At 40.8% G+C, this 22,212-nt stretch overlaps 1 long non-coding RNA gene across 1 annotated transcript in view; it reads right to left on the bottom strand.

Annotated features, from left to right (window-relative positions):
* Positions 1–13,616, bottom strand: part of LOC123925924 — a 54,635-nt gene extending 41,019 nt beyond the window's left edge. Inside the window, exon 1 of the long non-coding RNA XR_006815108.1 lies at positions 13,450–13,616. This is a non-coding gene — a long non-coding RNA (uncharacterized LOC123925924). The remainder of the gene's footprint in view (positions 1–13,449) is intronic.
* Positions 13,617–22,212: the final 8,596 nt, after the last annotated feature.

Below are 22,212 nucleotides of genomic sequence, written 5' to 3'. Positions count from 1 at the left end.
CTGGGACTGAGCCCCGCATCAGGCTTCCCACTCAGCAGGTCTGTTTCTCCCTCTCCCTTTGCCTGTCTTTCTCCCTGCTTGTGTTCTATCAAATAAATAAATAAAATCTAAAAAAAAAAATCCCGTTTTGAAAACAACCCCTTTATATTTTTATAGCATTTGTCACAAAGTGCTTTCATTGGATTTTTACTATATCCTTTGAGGTAGGGGAGCAGATGTGATAAGGAAATGGAGGCAAAGCACATGATTCTCTATGTTACATACTCTCTCTGTTCCTCTGTGACTTGTGTGCTTCCAGCCCGGGCCCCACACTTGAGTAAAAGTCCTTTGAGGGATAGGGTTCTGCCTATATTCTCTCTGTAGCCTGGTGCCAGCAACCCTGTGGGCACTCAGAAACTATTTTAAACAACTTTGGTGAGGTAAAAATGATTTACAGTAAACTGCACATTATTTAAAGTGTTAAGTTCTGACATATGTACACATCTGTAAAACTAACACCACAATCAAGGCATTAAATATATCAAACATATCCATCACTCCCAAAAGTTTCCATGAGCATTTATGAATGAGCAAAACCCAAATCTTTAGGGACCTAGGATGGTGCTGTGCTGCTTCTCTTACACTTGATGAAAGGCTTTTATATGTTATTTTGCCTGTTGATTGCTGTTGTACATTTATGGAAAAGAACCTAATTGAAGATAAAATATTTTATTTGTAGAAGCCCGAAACATATATCGCTTGAAGCACATACGGAGTCTGCCATTTGGGAATTAGAATATCCTACCTGCTTCCTGATGAATCACCAACTCAGTCCTTCCAGAGACTTTGTCCGGGTCCTGGTCTGGAATCCCAGGAGGCACCCAGGTTCGCTGCCTTTATAATTACTTCTCTTTTTGCTTTCTGCTTAGGCAATTTCAAGCAGCACTGCTGCCATTTGTTTCTGTTTATCTGCTGAGAGTGATGGTGAAACTCTTAGGTTCCTGACCTAGAATGCCCATGTTCAAATCCTGATTCTACCTCTTATAGGCTGTAGGGCTTTGGGCAGGTTACCTCTCTGCACGGAGCCTTGTAGTTTGACAGTACATTTTTGGTAAATGTTACATATAACTATTTTCTCTGAAAACTGGCTTATATACTATTCAGCCCACATAGCAGAAATGTCCAAAACTCCTGCCTCACAAGAGAATGATCCTCCCTTCCTCCCACAGGATCCCTCCTTCCCTTCCTCCTACCTCTAGTTTTTATGTCTGTACCTTTTAAGAGACTAGTCCATTAAAAGCAGAATTCTAACCAATAATATAATGATGTAATTTAGAAAACACCTACTGGGACTCAGTTGGTTAAGTGTCTGATTCTTGATTTCCACTCAGGCCATGATCTCAGGGTTGTGAGATCAAGCCCTGATTCAGGTGTGGAGCCCACTTAAGATTCTCTTTCTCCCTCTGCCTCTTCTCCCCCACCCCCCCTTCTCTCTCTTCCTTTTTAAGAAAAAAAAAAAAATTTACTAAAATTGGTTCCACTTCTCTATTTCTCTCTGGAACCAAGGAGTATTTTAAGTCTAACCTACATGAAAGGGACTTTAAATATCTTTTTAAGCAAATTTATGTATGTGTATTTGTATACATATACACACACTATATACCTATATAGTACATATATTTAATGTGTATATACATATATGTATAAATGTATATGTATATGAACACTCACAGATAAAGAACAAATCTTATTACTTAAAGCAGACAACCAAAATCTGATATCCAATAGTCTTTAGTGAGTTACTGACTTTCGATGACATTGTTTCACTGTACATAAAGATGTTAGCTAGCATAATCTCTCCCAATGTAATAGCTAATGAAGACACATTAATGAAGCAGTCATATCAAGTGTTTTATGTATGTATGGAAGTGCTCGCTTCGGCAGCACATATACTAAAATATGTATGTATGGAAGTATGTATTACTTTTGAAGTTTATTTAGTTTTTCAGTAATCTCTATACTCTATATGGGGCTCACACTCAAAGACCACCAAGATCAAGCGTCACATGCTCTTTCTATTGAGCCAGCCAGGTGCCTAGTCATATCAAATACTTTAAACTGTCCTTGAAAGGGTGGACACCAAGAGCTCATTAACTCCCCCATTGTTCATAGGATAAAGCTACTTTTTCGGGGCGCCTGGGTGGCTCAGTGGGCTAAAGCCTCTGCCTTCAGCTCAGGTCATGATCCCAGGGTCCTGGGATCAAGCCCCGCATCAGGCTCTCTGCTCAGCGGGGAGTCTGCTTCCTCCTCTCTCTCTGCCTGCTTCTCTGTGATCTCTGTCAAATAAGTAAATAAAATCTTTAAAAAAAAAACAAAAACCAAACAAACAAACAAAAAAAAGCTACTTTCTCTTTGCATCTCCTTTCCTGTGATCAAAATTCTTCCAAAGAACTGCCTATACTTAATTTCTAGTGACTCTCCTTTCTCTCTTGAGCTCACTCCAATCAGGTCTTCCTCCTACTGTCATCAAAACTGCACTTACCAAAATCACCAATGACCTCCGTGCAGTCAAATCTAAAGGATAAATCTCAGTTCTTACTTCATTCTATTAGTTTTTCTTTTCTTCCTGAAATACCAAGATACCCTCCCCCCCCCCCAGTTTTTCTCCTATCTCAGTGTCCTTTTCTTCTCTGCACTCTTTGTTGAGTTCTCCTTTATCTTCCAACCTTTAAAAAGTAGAAATCCTCTTCTCTTCCCAATCTATATACACACACATTTGTTGGAGTTCTCATCCAGACCATAACTTTAGTATATGTGCTGCCGAAGCGAGCACCAGACCATAACTTTAAATACCTATATGCTATTGCCTGCTAAATTCATATATCTAGCCCAACTCCCACCCAAACTCCAGACACGTTTACATGTCCAATAGGCTATATAATATTGCCACTGAGATATCTGTAGACATCTCAACAAGCCCAAAACTAAACCACTAACCTTTTGCCCCCTTAGTCCAAACCCCCATAATCTCATGTTCCTGCCACTCAGTTTTTTACCTAGTGAAGTGATATTTTTAAAATGTAAATTTGAGGGCATCTGGGTGGCTCAGTCAGTTAAGTGTCTGCTTTGGCTCAGGTCATGATCCCAGGGTCCTGGGATGGAGTCCCGCATCAGGCTCCCTGCTAAGCAGGGGCCTGCTTCACCCTCTCTCTTTCTCTTTCTCAAATAAATTTTTTAAAAATGTAAATTTGATTGTTACTTTTCTGCTTAAAACTCTTCTATAGCTTCCCATTTTACTCAGAATGAAAAGTCTTTAATTGTGACCTATAAGCCTGTCCGTATCTGATCTGTCTCTACAACCATCATCTATATCATCTCTCTGATTTCATTTCCCATTGCTGTTCTTCTTGCTCACCCCACTCTAGCCGCAATGGTGTCCTTGCTATTCCTTACCCACACCAAGCATATTCTCATGGCCTTTATACTCCTAATATTTTCCAGATATTCATATGTTATTCTCTAACTTCCTTTATCAGCTAGGCTTTTCCTAAATATCCCAAATAAAATAAATCCTCTCATCTTTTTCAGTCCCTATCCCGATTTATATTTATAGCACTGAAAAACACTTTCTTGGGGCACCTGGATGGCTCAGTCAGTTAAGCATCTGCCTTAGGCTCAGGTCATGATCCCAGGAGTCAAGACCTGTGTCAGGCTCTCTGCTCAGTGAGGGGATTGCTTCTCCCTCTCCCTCTGCCTGCCGCTTCCCTGCTTGTACGCTCTGTCTCTGTCAAATAAATAAATAAAATCTTTTGTAAAAACCCAACAGCTTTAGGGGCGCCTGGGTGGCTCAGCGGGTTAAAGCCTCTGCCTTCAGCTCAGGTCATGATCCCGGGGTGCTGGGATCGAGCCCCGCATCGGGCTCTCTGCTTAGCTGGGAGCCTGCTTCCTCCTCTCTCTCTGCCTGCCTCCCTGCCTACTTGTAATCTCTATCTGTCAAATAAATAAATCTTTAAAAAAAAAAAAAAACCCCAACAACTTTATTTTGAAACATTGTAGATTCATAGGCAGTTGTAAGAAATAATACAGATAGAGTCTGCATATTCTTTACTCAGTTTCCTCCAACGGTCACATTTTATAAAGCTATAACACAATATCCCAACTAGGATACTGACATTGATACGGTTAACATACGGAACATTTCCACAGTTCCATCACCACAGGGCTTGTGTCGCTCTTTTAAAGCCACACCACTTCCCTCCAACCTCCACCCCAGCCGTAACCCCTGGCAACCACTAATCTGTTCTCCATTTCTATAGTTTTGTTATTTCAAGAATGTTATATAAATGGAATTATACACTATTAACCTTTTGGGATTGCCTTTTTCTAGTCAGCATAATTCTCTGGAGATTCATCCAAGTTGTTGTGTCATAGCATTTTTTTTTTACCACCTAACATATATATTGTTAAGTTCCCTGACAGCAGGGAATCCATATTGCACATTATACTCTTAATGTAGACATAGTATAAATATTTGTTGAATAAATGAAGTCCAAACTCTTTAACATGGCCTAAAAGACCCCAAATGAAGCATGCTCACCTTTGCAATCTCATCTGGCACTTCCATGACAGATTCTGCTACCTGAATCCCATATAGACCTCATTTATGGCGAGATTGCCTATACACTCTTGTTTTATCACATTTGCTGATTAGAACAGTGGGTCCTCAAACTTTGGTGTACATGAGAATCACTTGGATGGTCAGGTTCTTATTTTAAGATTTTACTTATTTATTTACTTATTTGAGAGAGAATGAGTGTTGTGTGCACGTGAAAGAGAGAGTGAGAGAGAAAGCGAGCGAGAAGGCAGGGGTAGGGACAGAGGGAGAGGGAGACAATCTCAAGTAGACTCCATATTGAGAGTGAGCCTGATGGGGCACTTGATCTCAGGACCCGGAGATTATCACCTGAACTGAAACCAAGAGTCGGAGGCTTAACCAACTGAGCCACCCAGGTGCCCTAGATGGTCAGGCTTATTAAAACACAGATCGTTGGGATGCCTGGGTGGCTCAGTTGGTTAGGCGGCTGCCTTTGGCTCAGGTCATGCTCCCAGTATCTTGGGATCGAGTCCCGCATTGGGCTCCTTGCTCGGCAGGGAGCCTGCTTCTCCCTCTACCTCTGTCTGCCTGTGCTCGCTCTCTCGCACGCTCTCTCTCTCTCTCTGACAAATAAAATCTTTAAAAAAAAAAACACAGATTGTTAGGTTTCACCCCAAGTTTTTATTTATTTATTTATTTTATTTTTTAAAAAGATTTTATCCATTTATTTGACAGAGAGAGATCACAAGTAGGCAGAGAGGCAGGCAGAGAGAGTGAGAGGAAGCAGGCTCCCTGCCGAGCAGCGAGTCCGATGCGGGACTCGATCCCAGGACCCTGAGATCACGACCCGAGCCGAAGGCAATGGCTTAAACCACTGAGCCACCCTGGCGCCCCTCAGCCCAAGTTTTTAATTAAGTAGATCTGTGATAGGGCCTAAGAACCTGAATTTTTGACAAGTTCCCAGGTGAATGTTGATGTTGCTGGTCCATGAACCAATCACACTTTGAAAATCCCTGTTAGAACATTTTTTATTTTCCTCCCCCATTCACTTGCCTAATATTTTACTTAACCTTCAGTCCTTCTCTTACCCCAGAACATGGTGTTCCATGGCACACTGTACTTATCCTATCACATCACTTATCTCACGATATTACAGTATCCTATTTATGTGTGCTTCTCTACTACCAGCCTGTATCCTCAGCACCTCCCACTGTTTGACACAGAGTAGGCACTCAATGTGAATGATGACTGAATAGGTTACTTAATCTGGGTACTTTAAAAGAGTCAACTGAAACAGTACCATCACAGTCAGAGGATATTTAGAAGGAAAGGAATCTATGTGGTAGAAATAAAAACATCAAGGATCCCTTCAGTTCTTGGAACACAAAAAAATTTTAAGAAATTAAAAAAAAAAAAAAGGATCCCTTCATTGATAAGTTGAAGGAAAAATACAGCAATTTTTTAAGTTAAGATTTTCTAGGAACTGTTAGTGCTTATTCCAATTCTTTTCAACTAAAACATCACACACTGAAATAATGACTGATGACAAAGCTCAAGCATGCAAGTTAATGGGCCATCTGGGTGGCTCAGTAGGTTGAACAATGAGTGTCTGACTCTTGGTTTTGGCTCAGGTTATGATCTGAGGATCCTGCGATGGAGTCCTACTCTAGGCTCCAAGCTCTGGGCTCAGCACAAAGTCTGCTTAAGATCGTCTCTTCATCTTCCATCCTCCCCTCTCTCTCTCTTTCTCAAATAAATAAGTAAAATCTTAGGGGAAAAAAAGGAATAGAAGTTAAGATATTTTACCCATTACTTTTTTAATAATTATTTCAAAATCTATTTTGTTCTTCTAAAAATGTACTTCTTTGCCTTCAGACTAAACATCCCAAATCACAGGACTATCTAACATAGCCAGGACTTCAAAGAAGTCTTTCACTGACCCCCAGAGCTGGCCAGTTGTTGAAATCTGAACATATTTGCTTGCATAGGTCTATAAATCATTATCTGAAATTCCAAAATTCAGAAAAGCTTTAGAAACCTAAAGTTTTTCATAAGGTTAAGGCAAACTCATTTAGCAGCAAATCTGACCTGATATATAATCTATATATATACAAATATTATATAGATTATATAGCCTTTATTTTATCATACTTAAGGTTAATACTAATGCATTCTTATTGGCATGAATATTAATATGTTTCATTATAAGATGCTATTCCACACCCACTGAGGTATTACAGAAAATATGGTATATGCATTATATTCCTGTCTAAAATCCTAACAACTCTGTTCTGAAACACATCTGGCCCAAGGGTTTTAGATAAAGGAGAATGCCTATATTAAGTATGAGATATCAATTTCTCTTACTCTCTATTTTTTTATCTACTATATTCAAAATAATGACCTATATTTATTATTTTGTATCTGAAAAAGTGGTCTTATTGAAAAGTGCTTTCCAAAAAAAAAAAAGAAAAGTGCTTTCCTCGTTTTATGTTTTAATATCAGCTAAACAGTGTTGAAAAACTCCATGTTTCTTATTCACATGTGAGACTTTTTAAATCAGTTTACAGGAAATTCTATACTTCTTGGGATTCTTGTGGCTCATTTCCATCAGATGAATCATCATCATCCTCACATGAATCATAAGCAGAACAATTTAAAGTATAGAACTAAAAAATATATTTAGTAGGAACACTATTTCAAAATGCATTTAAAAGACTAATTCACATTTACAAACCACTGACATCTAGCAGTCTCAGCTGATGAAAGCAAAATTTCTATAGATTAAGATGTAAAGGGAGCAACAGTAAACATATTATCATTATAAAGAGCAAAAAACAACTAAAATATATTTAAGGATGAACTGAACAAGAAATGTGCAGGATTTTTTTTTAGTATTTTATTTATTTATTGGACAGAGAGACTCAGTGAGAGAGGGAACACAAGCAGGGGGAAGGGGAGAGGGAGAAGCAGGCTTCCCCCTGAGCAGGGAGCCTGATGTGCGGCTTAATCCCAGGACCCTGGGATCATGACCTGAGCTGAAGGCAGAAGCTTAACAACTGAGCCACCCAGGTGCCCTGAAATGTACAGGACTTATGTAAAGAAAATGCTACTAGGAAACCAAAAGAAAATGGGTAAATCAAGGGGCCATGTTTTTAGATGGCATAACTGGTTTCAAAAGGAAAAGTAATCAGGTGAATATAAAGTGAAAAAAGCCCCAGAATCTCAGGCAGCTGTCCTTCCACCCTCTTCTGGCTTCTTAGCTCTGCTTCTCTCCTGACTGCCTCTCAGGGCCCACTTTCTCTACGCTACCTATCTGTGGGTCAGACATCTCTCCCTGCTTTATCTTTGTGTCATCATTTTCTAGGTCAAGAGACCAGGTAAGACTAATTGCAAATTTCTGGGAGTAACAATCTGATTGGACCAGCTTTCTACCAACCTGCTAGTCTAATCAGCTATAGCAGAGGAGGGGAGGGTCAAGTAAGCATCTACTCATTAACAGAAGATAAAGATGCATACTGGGACATGGGGGAGTAGTACAGACAAGTTGAAGGGCATGTCTGTTATAGATGAGCAGATTCCATATTGTGGAGAGGCAATATGACATAGAGGTAAAGAGCACAGACTCTGTTTCCTGACCTGAACAAGTAATCTATGCATGAGTTTCCTCATCTGTAAAATGAGGATGGTTAACAATCGAGTTCTATAGATTAAAAAACACAAACAGCACTAAATAAAAACTACAGAGTTGTTTTTATGATATGCCCATTTTCCCTAAATTAATCCAAAAAACGAATGCAATTTCAATCAAAATCACAACTCTTCTAATTTGACAAAGTAAGTTTAAAGTTACTATAAAAGAGACAATGAAACACTATATCTATGGCAAGGATGACACAGGGTAGAATGGGAAGAGAACATGGACTGATGCAAGTTACTGGTAATGTTGTAGTTCTTAGTTCATGGTTTTTTTTTTTAAAGATTTTATTTATTTATTTGACAGAGAGAGAGATCACAAGTAGGCAGAGAGGCAGGCAGAGAGGAGGAAGCAGACTCTCTGCCGAGCAGAGAGCCCGATGCAGGACTTGATCCCAGAACCCTGAGATGATGACCTGAGCCAAAAGCAGAGGCTTAACCCACTGAGCCACCCAGGCACCCCTCATGTTATGGTTTTTAAGTTTTCTATATATCAAATAGATTTTTAAAAGACAGTTCTTAAAGAATACTCTGAAAAAGAAATCTACTAAGCAGGGATTTACCCCACCACAAATTTAAAAACGATGTTAAGATATATTAAAATAATAATATTGCCATCTAGTAACATATAAATCAATGTTATAGAAAATAAAGTACATATGGAAACAGTGCTGTACAGATTTTAAATCTATAGTGAAGACTGAGTATTAAATAAATGGTGGGTGAGCAACCAGCAAGTCACTGAGGAAAAAAAGAAAAATCAAGCTAGGTACTTCCCTGCCTTCTTATAAATAAATTTTAGATGGATTAAAAATTGAAAAATTTCTTAAAAGATATCAAAAATGCGACAAGAATACACAGATAAACAGGACATCAAAGCCAGAAACAAAGGAAAAAATAACATATGCCTACATAAAAATGAGAAACTTACAAACAAAAATCCCTTCACCTTGGGGTGCCTGGGTTGCTCAGTTGGTTAAGGGTCTGCCTTTGGCTCAGGTCATGATCTCTGGGTCCTGGGATTGAGTCCTGAGTCTGGCTCCCTACTCAGCGGGGACTCTGCTTCTCCCTCTTCCTCTGCCCCTTCTCCCCACTTGTGCTCTCTCTCTCCGTCAAAAAAATAAATAAGTATTTTTAAATAGATTTTATTTATTTATTTGACAGAGAGAGAGATCACAAGTAGGCAAAGAGGCAGGCAGAGAGAGAGGGGGAAACAGACTCCCCGTTGAGCAGAGAGCCTGAGGCAGGGCTTGATTCCAGGCTTGATCCTGAGATGATGACCTGAGCCAAAGGCAGAGGCTTAATCCACTGAGCCACCCAGGCACCTCTCAAATAAATAAACAAAATCTTTTTTTTTTTTTAAATATCATCCTAGTTTTTGTGTTTTTTTTTTAAGATTTTATTTATTTATTTGACAGAGAGAGAGATCACAAGTAGACAGAGAGGCAGGCAGAGAGAGAGGAGGAAGCAGGCTCCCTGCGGAGCAGAGAGCCTGATGCGGGGCTCGATCCCAGGACCCTGAGATCATGACCTGAGTGGAAGGCAGCGGCCCAATCCACTGAGCCACCCAGGCGCCCCAAATAAACAAAATCTTTAAAAAAAATCACATCACCTTAACTTCTACTTATTTTACTTACTTATGGGTTCTGATTCTGATTAATTCTACATAAACTGAGTTTTTACATAGTACAAAATTGTGCATAATTTTATGGTATACACTTTATATAACCTTACCACATATTTTTTCTTGTATTCCTAGTTATCTTTACATATATATTTAGATTTTATTTATTTATTTGACAGACAGAGATCACAAGTAGGCAGAGAGGGAGGGAGGAAGCAAGCTCCCTGCTGAGCAGAGAGCCTGATGCGGGGCTAGATGAGGGGCTCCATCCCAGGACATGGGATCATGACCCGAGCTGAAGGCAGAGGCCTTAACCCACTGAACCACTCAGGCGCCCCTCTAGTTATCTTTATATTTAGTGTACAAATCATGTCAGGAGAGTCCATTCTCCTCTACTCCACTTCCCTCTCCCCCTTCTAAATAAGTTTCTTTAAAAGTTATGACCAGGAAAAAAAAAGAAAGAAAGAAAGAAAAAAAAGCTATGACCAGAGACTCCTGGGTGGCTAATCCGGTTAAGTCTCTGCCTTCCGCTCAGGTCATGATCCTAGGATTCTGGAATCAGTGCACATCACGCTCCTTGCTCAGTGGGGAGACTGCTTCTCCCTCCGCCTGCCATTCCCTCTGCTTGTGCCCTCACTCTCTCCTCTGTCTCTCTGACAAATAAACAAATAAAATCTTAAAAACAAAAGTTATGACCATTTACAGTTGTCTCTTGAACAACACAGGAATTAGGGGCACCAACCCTCCCAAGTAGAAAACCCACACGTAACTCTTGACTCCCCCAAAACTTTGTTATTATTATTATTTAAGAAGGCTCCATGCCCAGTGTGGAGCCCAACAGAGGGCCTGAATTTGCCACCCTGAGATCAAGATGTGAGCTGAGGTCAAAAGTTGGACACCTAGGGGCGCCTGGGTGGCTCAGCGGGTTAAAGCCTCTGTATTCGGCTCAGGTCATGATCCCAGGCTCCTGGGATCGAGCCCCGCATTGGGCTCTCTGCTTGGCTGGGAGCCTGCTTCCCTGCCTCTCTGCCTACTTGTAATCTCTATCTGTCAAAAAAATAAATCTTTAAAAAAAAAAAAAAAAGTTGGACACCTAACAAATTGAGCCACCTAGGCACCCCAAAAAACTTTATTAATAATAAACTGACTATCCTTACTGACAACATAAACTGTTAACACATATTTTGTACAATAAAGTAAGCCAGAGAAAAATATTAAGAAAATCATAAGGAAAATACATTTACAGTACTATACTGTTATCAAAAAAATCCACATATAAGTGGATGGAAGCAGTTCAAATCTGTGTTATTCAAGGGTCAACTGTACTTTCTCAAGTGAATTTTAGTATCATTTTCTTAAGATCTATATTTTTTTGCATTTTAATTTAAACTTTTGACATACAAATAACTTAGAGATGAATTGTATTCTTTGCTATGTTAGTCCATCTGACATTATATGTTCTTCTTTTTTGGAAGACTTTTCTCTCCTTCAGCAAATGACCACCATAGGCCATATTTAAAAAATGAATTAAAAAATGGTAATATTGGGGCACCTGGGTGGCTCAGTGGGTTAAAGCCTCTGCCTTCAGCTCAGGTCATGATCCCAGGGTCTTGGGATCGAGTCCCACATCTGGGTCTCTGCTCAGCAGGGAGCCTGCTTCCTTCTCTCTCTCTGCCAGCCTCTCTGACTACTTCTGATCTCTGTCAAATAAATGAAGTCTTTAAAATAAAACAACACCCGTAGTTGAATTCTCTAAACTGAACCCCCACCATGTCTATAAGGTGGAAGATGTAGCTGCGTTAAAAAAAAAAATGGTAATAATGTGTGGCTTAGTTGGTTAAGCATCTGCCTTCAACTCAGGTCATGATCCTGGGATCCTGGGACTGTGCCCCACATTGGGTTCCCTGCTCAGTGGGGAGCCTGCTTCTCCCACTACCCCTCCCCCCACCACTTGTGCTCTCTCAAGTTCTATCTGAAATAAAGAAAATCTTTAAAGATATGGTAATATCTGTAATTACATTTCATTCAAAGGTTAATATTCCTGCTATACAAAAACACTTGTAATTTTTAAATGTAAATACTTCAGTTTTAAACCAGGAGTAATTGACAAGCAATGCACAAAAACAGAGCCAATAAATATACGAATGATGTTGTTTTATAGTCAAAAAAATGTAAATTAAAACAAGATGACAAAGATGATAAAAGTGTTCAAAAGGTGATAAAGATCTCAAAGCCTAACAGTACTGAAGATTAGCAAGAAGTTGAAGACACAGGTAGAAAAGTAATAAATATATTTCATGGGGAGAGTCTGGTAACATCATCTAGACTCTTCTTATAAGAGTATATTCCTTTCATCCAGTAATTATATTTCCATGAATTTATTATAAGGAAATAATCAGAAATATGTACAGATTTATCTATGAGAATACTTACCTAGCAGAGTTTTTTGAGTAATATTCTTTTTTTAAGTTTTTATTTAAATTCTAGTTATTTAACATTTAGAATTTCAGAAGTAGAATTTAGTGATTCATCACTTACATATAACACTCAGTACAAGAGCCCCTGGGTGAGGGACCTGGGTGGCTCAGTGGGTTAAGCTGCTGCCTTTAGCTCTGGTCATGATCCCAGCGTCCTGGGATCGAGCCCCATATTGGGTTCCCCACAGAGCGGGGAGCTTGCTTCTCCCTCACCAGCTCCCCCATGCTTGTGTTCCCTCTCTCACTCTCTCTCTGTCATAAACAAATCTCTAAAAACAGCAACAACAACAAAAACAAGGGCACCTGGGTGCCTCAGTCAGTTAAGCAGCATACTCTTTGATTTCCGATCACGCCATGATCCCAGGGTAGTGAGATCAAGCCCCTCAGGGTACTCTGCTGAGCACGAAGTCTGCTTTGGATTTTTTTTCTTTCTCTCTCTCTCTCTGCTCCTATCCTGCTTGCATGCACACATACTCTCTCTCAAAATTAATAAATAAATATTTAACACCCAGTACTCATCACAAGTCCCCTCCTTAATACCCATCACCCATTTTGCCCATCCCCCACCACCTACTTTCCTCAGCAGCCTTCAGTTCGTTCTCTAGATAAGATTTTATGGTTTGCCTCTCTCTCTTTTTCTCTCCTTCTCCTTTGTTCATCTGTTTCTTAAATTCCATATGAGTGAAATCATATGGCATTTGTCTTTCTCTTATTTTCTTTAGCATAATACACTCTAGCTCCATCCACATCATTACGAATGACGAAACTGCATTCCTTTTGATGGCATCTAGTATTATTTGTACATGTGAAAAACTGTAAATACCCTAAAAGTCCAACAATTTAGGGACTGGTTGAACAAATTATATCCACACAGCCATTAAAAATGATTATTTAAATTTACCTGGAACGCTATGAGACACTTCTGTCTTTAAAACAAAACAAAACAAATCAAAACTTTATGTGCCTATGTGAAGTCTCCCAGTTTTAAATAGCAGGGTGTTAATACTGTTATTTCTGGGTGGTGAGATTGTGGGTGAGTGGTGAGTTCAACTTTCTTTTATAAACATTTATGTACTTACTATCAGTTTTGCAGGGAGCAGACGCTTTTTGAAAGCAGTTTTCTTCTTACCATCATAAAATACAAGGAAACTATTACTTTGCGGAGGTGGGGGGAGGAACCGGGCACGGGGGTAGGACCCTCAGGGGCGGGGCGGCGTGAAAAGGCTCGCGAACGCTGGAGCCTCGCCTTGCGGCTCCGCCGCAGCACGCAGACCGGAAACACGCCACGCGGGACCTTGGGAATTCTGGGTAATGCACGGAGGCCGCATTACTTTACGAGAACTTATCATTTGAAAGAAAAACTAATACCGCAGTCCTTTAACACAACATTTGATATTGACTTACGCCGGTGTAGGGACTTTCTATCCAGAGAGGCGAATGGGGGAAAGTCTGAAAAGGGAAAGGTGTTTTCTTGAAAGTGAAAAACCCTTCCTCACTTCCCACCCTTCCCCCACCACCCGCTTTCCCTCCCTCGGGAGGGGCCTCAAGGCCTCCTCCGGGAAGGGCGTTTCTATGGGCGAAGACTTGAGAGTGCGTAGCAAAGGGAAGGTCCGCTAGCAGGCTTTTGTATTAGGAAGGGGCCCTCACAGGAGGACGGACGCGCGCGGAGCTGGGGGCGTAGAGGCGAGGCGCGCTCTGATTGGCCCGGCTCCTCAGGCCCCGCGCGCGCCGGGAGGCGGGCGGGAGCGCGCTCGCGGGTCTTTCACTCTCACGCCCTAGTCGGGACGCGGGGCTGGGCACCTGGGCGGTGGAAGGGAGTGACCGGTTCATGCTTGTCCTTGAATTGGGAGCGTCTTAATCTTCCTCGCACTCGTGGTTAGTGGGCTGCAGGAGTCAACTGAGGTTTCCCACCACCACCCCCTCCCCAAGACCGGACCCACTGCAGACATGGGACTGCGGAGGAGGAGGAAGGGAAGGCGAGGCATAGGTTGAAGGGTCGGGCCAGCTACTGGCTGCTGCATGGGTTAGCCAAGGGCCGGGAAAGCAGGGAGGGGAGAGACCTACTATACCCAACAATCCGGGCGAGAAAGCTCGCTTGGACGGTGAAATGGCTAGGAGGGGCTGTTAGAGATGAACAGGCCACGTCCCTGTACTCGTGTAGGAACCAGATAGAACTAAGCTTGTGTTTGGGATGAAAGTTGATAACCAATTTTTGAATGATTACGGTTCAAAATAAATGGTCTTTGGGTTTGAGATATCAACAGGACATTTAGGTGGAAAGGTTGACATCTTTTAAGGCAATCTTTCTGAATTACTCTGTAGAAAATAGAATACTCTGTAGAAGTACCCTGATTTGTTACCCTGGGTATCTCAATTAGTTAAGCGTCTACCTTCTGCTTAGGTCAGGATCCCGGGGTCCTGGGATCCATCCCTTCATCAGACTCCCGGCTCAGTGGGGAACCTACTTCACCCTTTCCTCCCTGCTCCGTTTGCTCTGTCGCTATCTCTGTTTGTCTCTCTCTCTCTCTCTCTCTCTCTCAAATAAATAAAATCTTAAAAACAATCCATGAACAGCGTTGTAAAATTCATTCTGTTGTCTTTGGCAAATTATCTAACTTTATGGTGATTGATCAATAACTTTACTCTAAACGTCTAATTATTCTGTCCCAGAGAGTGGACAGGAACCACATAAAGTTTGGGGGAAGTAACACCTCAGCTGGAGGCCTGAAAACCCCTCAAGGCTTGCAGATCAAAGATTTCTACACCATCTGGTGAATGATGTTAAAAGGGAAAATTAAGAGCTTGTTCATCTATGAAACCCTTAAGTACTTAAACACAAATTACGTATTTAAGTGATGGAAACTGTATGGTAGATTGTATTGATTCTTTGATTTTATTATAATTTTAAAATTCTTTTATAATCTGTAGACATCAGAGAGCCTTTTACTATTCTTGGAATTCTTTTTTATTCTTGGAATATTAAGTGAAATGAAAACTTTTATTTCAAAAATTGCGAAAGTTTTATGGACATTGGGGAGGGTATGTGCTATGGTGAGTGCTGTGAGTATGTAAGCCTGACGATTCACAGACCTGTACCCTGGGGCAAATAATACATTATATGTTAATAAAAACATTTTTTTAATTTTTAAAAATTGCAAAAGTTTGAACATAATTACATTTATTTTGAGGAAGAGACTTAAATCTTAACATTTCATGGTTTTTAAAATATAAATGTTCAAAAAATAAATAATTAGATGTTAATTTGGGCACATTAGAAAATACAGCTAAGTCAGTAGAAGGGGAAAAAGTCCTTTAGTCCCAATCTCTAGAGTTAACTGCTGTTACTATTTTAGTGTTATCTTTCTGTTGTTTTTTTCCTATCTTATATTTTACAAATACAGAATCACTAAACAGTAGTATACTCAAGAGACCAACCTGTTGGGGCGCCTGGGTGGCTCAGTGGGTTAAAGCCTCTGCCTTTCACTCAGGTCATGATCCCAGAGTCCTGGGATCGAGCCCTGCATCGGGCTCTATGCTTGGCAGGGAGCCTGCTTCCTCCTCTCTCTCTCTCTGCCTGCCTCTCCCTACTTGTGCTCTCTATCTGTCAAATAAATAAAATAAAATCTTAAAAAAAAAAAAAAAAAGACCAACCTGTAACTTTGTCTAAGGCTATAACTGTGAAAGGCCTTCCCTTTGTTAGATATTTCTGTATCCTTTGGGTTACTCTAATAAGCAAACATTTCTTTCTTTCTTTTAAAGATTTTTTTTTTTTAATTTGATACAGAGAGAGAGAGAGCACAAGAAGGGGGAGCAGCAGAGGGATAGAGAGAAGCAGTTTCCCTGCTGAGCAGGGAGCCTGATGTAGGGCTCGATCCCAAGGACCCTAGGATCATTACCTGAACCCAAGGCAGACGCTTAACCGACTGAGCCACTCAGGTGTCCCAATGAGCAAACATTTCTAATCAGAAAAATAAGATTCTGTACTGCCCCTTTATCTGCAGGGCCTGCATTCAAGACCCCCAGGAGATCCCTGAAATTAGCAAAGGTACCAAGCCCTATCTATACAGTTTTTTTTTCCTATGCATACAAAGCTATGATAAAGTTTATTTTATAAATTAGACACAGCAAGAGACTGATAATAAGCAATAATAAGATAGAACAATCATAAGAATATACTGTAATAAAAGTTACATGAATGTTGGTCTCTCTCAAAATATCTTAACAGTGGTACTCACCCTTTTTGTGAGGCTGTGAGATGGTAAAATGCCCATGTGATGACTTGAAGTGAAGTGGATGATGTTTGTATTGTGAGGTGGCACTAGACAATTGACCTGACTATATACATCAGGAGAAGGATCATCCGCTTTAGGCCTGAGGTTGGCCGGCCTTGGTAACTGCAGTCTCAGAAAGTGAAACCATGGATAAAGGAGACCTACTGTATTGAAAAAAAAAAAGGATATCACTTAAGCATTTTATAACCACATAACTGATTTTAAAAGAATTCATAATTTTGAAAACATGTTCTACAGAGTGACTTTTTTTTTTTTGAGGGTTAAAATTTATTTATTTATTTTTTCAGCGTAACAGTATTCATTGTTTTTGCACAACACCCAGTGCTCCATGCAATACGTGCCCTCCCTATTACCCACCACCTGTTCCCCCAAACTCCCACCCCTGACCCTTCAAAACCCTCAGGTTCTTTTTCAGAGTCCATAGTCTCTTATGGTTCGCCTCCCCTTCCAATTTCCCTCAACTTCCTTCTCCTCTCCATCTCCCAATGTCCTCCATGTCATTTGTTATGCTCCACAAATAAGTGAAACCATATGATACTTGACTTTCTCTGCTTGACTTATTTCACTCAGCATAATCACTTCCAGTCCCGTCCATGTTGCTACAAAAGTTGGGTATTCATCCTTTCTTTTTTTTTTTTTATAAACATATAATGTATTTTTACAGATCTGTGAATCATCAGGTTTACACACTTCACAGCACTCACGATAGCATATACCCTCCCCAATATCCATAACCCCCTCCCCCTCTCCCAATCCCACCTCCCCCAGCAACCCCCAGTTTGTTTTGTGAGATTAAGAGTCATTTATGGTTTGTCTCCCTCCCAGTCCCATCTTGTTTCATTTATTCTTCTCCTATCCCCCTAACCCCCCATGTTGCATCTCCACGTCCTCATATCAGGGAGATCATGTGACAGTTGTCTTTCTCCGATTGACTTATTTCACTAAGCATGATACCCTCTAGTTCCATCCACGTCGTCGCAAATGGCAAGATTTCATTTCTTTTGATGGCTGCATAGTATTCCATTGTGTATATATACCACATCTTCTTTATCCATTCATCTGTTGATGGACATCTAGGTTCTTTCCATAGTTTGGCTATTGTAGACATTGCTGCTATAAACATTTGGGTGCACGTGCCCCTTCGGATCACTACGTTTCTATCTTTAGGGTAAATACCCAGTAGTGCAATTGCTGGGTCATAGGGTAGTTCTATTTTCAACATTTTGAGGAACCTCCATGCTGTTTTCCAGAGTGGTTGCACCAGCTTGCATTCCCACCAACAGTGGAGGAGGGTTCCCCTTTCTCCGCATCCTCGCCAGCATACAGAGTGACTTTTAACATGAGCAATCAAACATACGTTAGTCTTGTTTCCCTATGAACCCTCACCGAAATGAGAAAATATAAAAACCCACAAGGACTAAGAAAGTGGGAAACAGAATGAGAGATGTTGGAGTGTTCTTAGTGGAAGAAGGAAAGAGGATAAAGAAATTGTTGGAACTAAGAAAGATGAATGCAGAGGGGAATGACAATTAGAAGTATAGTAATTCATAATTCAGAACTCCAGGAAGCCTCTGTAAAGGAAAATTCCGTTTTTCTCACTCTATTCTCAATACCTTTGACACCAGATGTGGGGGGATTATCCCACATCAGTTCTCCAATTTGCAGTGGACACTAACTGGGTGTCCTACAAATTTTTTTTTAAAGATTTTATTTATTTATTTGACAGAGATCACAAGTAGGCAGAGAGGCAAGCAGAGAGAGGGGGGAGGCAGGCTCCCTGGTGAGCAGAGAGCCTGATGTGGGGCTCAATCCCAGGACACTGGCATCATGACCTGAGCTGAAGGCAGAGGCTTTAACCCACTGAGCCACCCAGGTGCCCCTGGGTGTCCTACAAATTTAACTTAATTCTGACACTGTCTACCTGGAGACAGCATCAGATCCCAGAAGTTAAAGACTGTGCACCAGACCACGATGGACAATAAAAACTCCAGGACCCAAGCAAAGACAAGACTCATGCTTCTTACCTTTCCAAGTCTCCGGGATACTCTTGTCTGTATCTGTCTGTATCTACAAACATCTTCAATAAACTCTGCTTTCACTTCTGCTGGCTCATTTGATTTCCATCCTGCATGAAGCCAAGGACCCTCTTGGCTAGTCCTGTGGCACTCATTCTCTGGGTACTCAGACCGGGCCATTCTGCATCCTTCAGACTCAAACAGAATTATATTACCAGCTTTCCTATTTCTCCAGCTTGCAGACAGCAGAGTGTAGGACTTCTTGCCCTCCACAATCATCTGAGCCAACTCCTACAGCAAATCTCATCTATCTATCATCTATCATCTATCTTATCATCCGTCTATCCTATTGGTTCTGTTCCTCTAGAGAACCCTGACTCAGCCGTGAAGACTACCTCCACCTCAGATGCCAACTGCAAGTCCAGACTGTCACTTGTACTTCTGACCAAATAACCATAAATTGGAATTCCTAGGACTCCTTTCTCTGGTTTAGTAATTTGATAGAACAGCTCACGGAACTGAAGGAAATATTTACTTATGTTTATTGATTTGTTATAAAGCATACAATGCAACAGCCACATGGAAAGATACAAAGAAGGGGGGAAGGGGCACAGAGTTTCCATGCTCTCTATGCACCACCCTCCCAGCACCTCCATGATGTTCACCAACCCGGAAACTCATCAGATTTCCTTAAGAGTTTTTATAGAGCTTAATCTCTACTCCCCCTCTCCCTTTCCTGGAGGTCTGTGGGTGGGGCTAAAAGTTCTAACCCTCCAGACATTTGGTCTTTCTGGTGACCAGCACCATCCTGAGTCTATTTAGGGGCCCTCCCCTAAATTAGCATGAACTCAAGTGTACTCAAAAGAGGATCCTCTTGGGGGCACCTGGGTAGCTAAGTTGGTTAAGTGTCTGACTTGATTTCGGCTCAGGTCATGATCTCAGAGTCATGAGATTGAGCCCCAGAGGTGGACTGGGCATGGAGCTTGCTTAAGATTCTCTCTCTCCCTCTGCACCACCACTCATCTCCCACTCTCCTAAAAAAAAAAAAAAAAAAAAAAAAGTGGAGCCTCCTGAATAAGCAAAAGATACTCCTATCACTCAGGAAATTCCAGAGTTTTTATAAGCTCTTTCTTTGCCAGGAACAGGAGACAAAGACATGCCGTATTATACTGCAGACTCATAAGTAAATTGCGGATACCACATCAATGGGAGGGTGTGGAAGGAAACACCAGAGGATCGATTCAAAATCTGTACAGAGTAATTAGACTTCTAGATCTAGGTCACCATCCTTAGGACAAATAACCAAGTGAGTAGCTTAACCCTAGAACTGGTAGAGAGTTGGAACCAGAGGAGATTTAGGCACACCAGGTCAAGCAAAAAAAAAAAAAAGGATTAAATGAGAAAGTCTATATACTGAGAAGTGAGACCCTCCCCATCCTATATCCACTGCTTGCTCTATGAATCCGCATTTATCTTTTTATCTCATTTGATGCTGGTCACTCCCTTTTTTCTTCATCTTCATGATATAACTTTCTATCCTTTCTGGTTTTTCTTTATTTTCTTCACTCTTATTCTATTTAACTGCAATCGCTTGAGCTAATATCCTAGGCTTTCTTCTTTCTACCTTTTTATGAGTTCATCCAACAGGCTGTCCAAACCACGGGTTAGGACTCACTCACATCTGCATCTCTAGCACTAAACTCTAACGAACTTTCAAGTCTCATATTTTCAGACTTTCACTGAATCTATCCCTTTTGGATGCCACATGGGTAAAAAAGGTACACCAGTCAGCTTTGCGGTATCCTATAGAGGCAGCTATTAGGCAACAAGCTTGAGTAATGGAAACCTGAGAAAGGTAAAAGGGCTCACAGTGACCACTGACCTAACTGACAAATACAAACAGGCACAGTTCCTAAGACTACCTAAAAAGGGAAAATTCCATGTGTTCCCATACTCTCTCACTCTGCCTTATAACACCAGCCCCTCACCACCACATTGTTGCAAATAGTCTGCACTACTGTTCTGCCTGTTGCTCCCTTCTGGTGTATTCAATAAACTTTTATCTCCTTGGTTCTGCTTTGGGTGAATTCTTTCACTGCCCCCGCATCTCTGGCTTCCGCCCAATCGGGTCACCCCACATTTGGTGGCCCCCCATCCCATCAGAGCATCCCACATATCCCACCTGAATAGGCTCTAGAATACATGCTCTTCTACTCCGTGCCATTAGGGCCAGTTAATTGGTCATTTAATTTTAAGTGACTAAAACAAAGAATCATTACAAAATTATCTACACTGGCAGGGTCTGTTAGTTGCCCAAATAATTTTCATTCTTTACACCTGAAACTAATGTAATACCATATGTTACTTATACTTGAATTTTTGAAAAGAAACTCGTTCTCTTTCATCCTTACCAATAAAACTGGTATTTCATTCTGCATAGGCAGTGTACTAAACAAAAGACACTTCTCAGCCGCCTTTGCAGTTAGAGCTGGTCACTGAGATACAAATGGATTCTGTTGAGTGTGATTTCTGGGATGGACCTTTCTTGTTCTCCTTTTTCTCTTGCTTCCTGTTTGGAATTCATTTATAATGGCTAGGGCTCTAAGTGTCAGCTTAAATGCCACCAGAGATGGTATAGGAGTCTGATTGTTGATAACTTTGCTGCCTATCTCTGGCCTTGTTCTCAGTGAGAAAATAAGCCCTTGTATGACTTACTTATTATACAATAAATGTGGACCTTGGATACTAACAGTCAAATGTCATTCCTTTTTTCTTTTTTAAGATTTTATTTATTTATTTGACAGACAGAGATCACAAGTAGGCAGAGAGAGAGGAGGAAGCAGACTCCCTGCTGAGCAGAGAGCCTGATGTGGGACTTGATCCCAGGACTCTGGGATCATGACCTGAGCAGAAGGCAGAGGCTTTAACCCACTGAGTCACCCAGGTGCCCCTCAACTGTCATTCCTAATTGATACAGGTGTACTTAAACATTTTGTTTTAACTTAAAGCATATGAATATTTATCAGAGCTTTGATGTAGGGCCAAGACTTTTTGAATTCAGGTTCTGATTGGAGTTCATCAGTATACTTCCATGAACCATACCCATAATGCACTGCTGTTGTTGCAAACTTCAATTTCTTCCATGCAGGTTAAGAACTTAAAGATACTCACCGAGCAATCTGAATGCAGAATTCTAGATTTCTACATTTTTTCTCTCATCTTTTAGTATTCTCTTGCCCTCAACCAATTTGACAGTTATTACATTAGTCTGCCATTGAGATTCCCAAGCTCATGTCCTTCTTGTATATATAATACATTCAGTCTATTCCAGTAACCCCAAAAGTCTTAACTTGTTCTAGCATCAACTCTAAAATCTGAAGTCCAAAGTCTCATTTAATTATCATCTAAATCAGTTATTGGTAAGACTTAAGAAGTATGATTCATCCTGAGGCAGAATTCTCTCCAGCTAAGAATCTGTGAAACCCAGTTATGTGCTTCCAAAGTACAATAATGGGCCAGATATACATTCCCATTC

This window comes from Meles meles, chromosome 15 (assembly GCF_922984935.1).
Source record: "Meles meles chromosome 15, mMelMel3.1 paternal haplotype, whole genome shotgun sequence".
NCBI classification, from domain to species: Eukaryota; Metazoa; Chordata; class Mammalia; order Carnivora; family Mustelidae; genus Meles; species Meles meles.
This window is presented reverse-complemented; position numbering and strand designations above follow the sequence as displayed.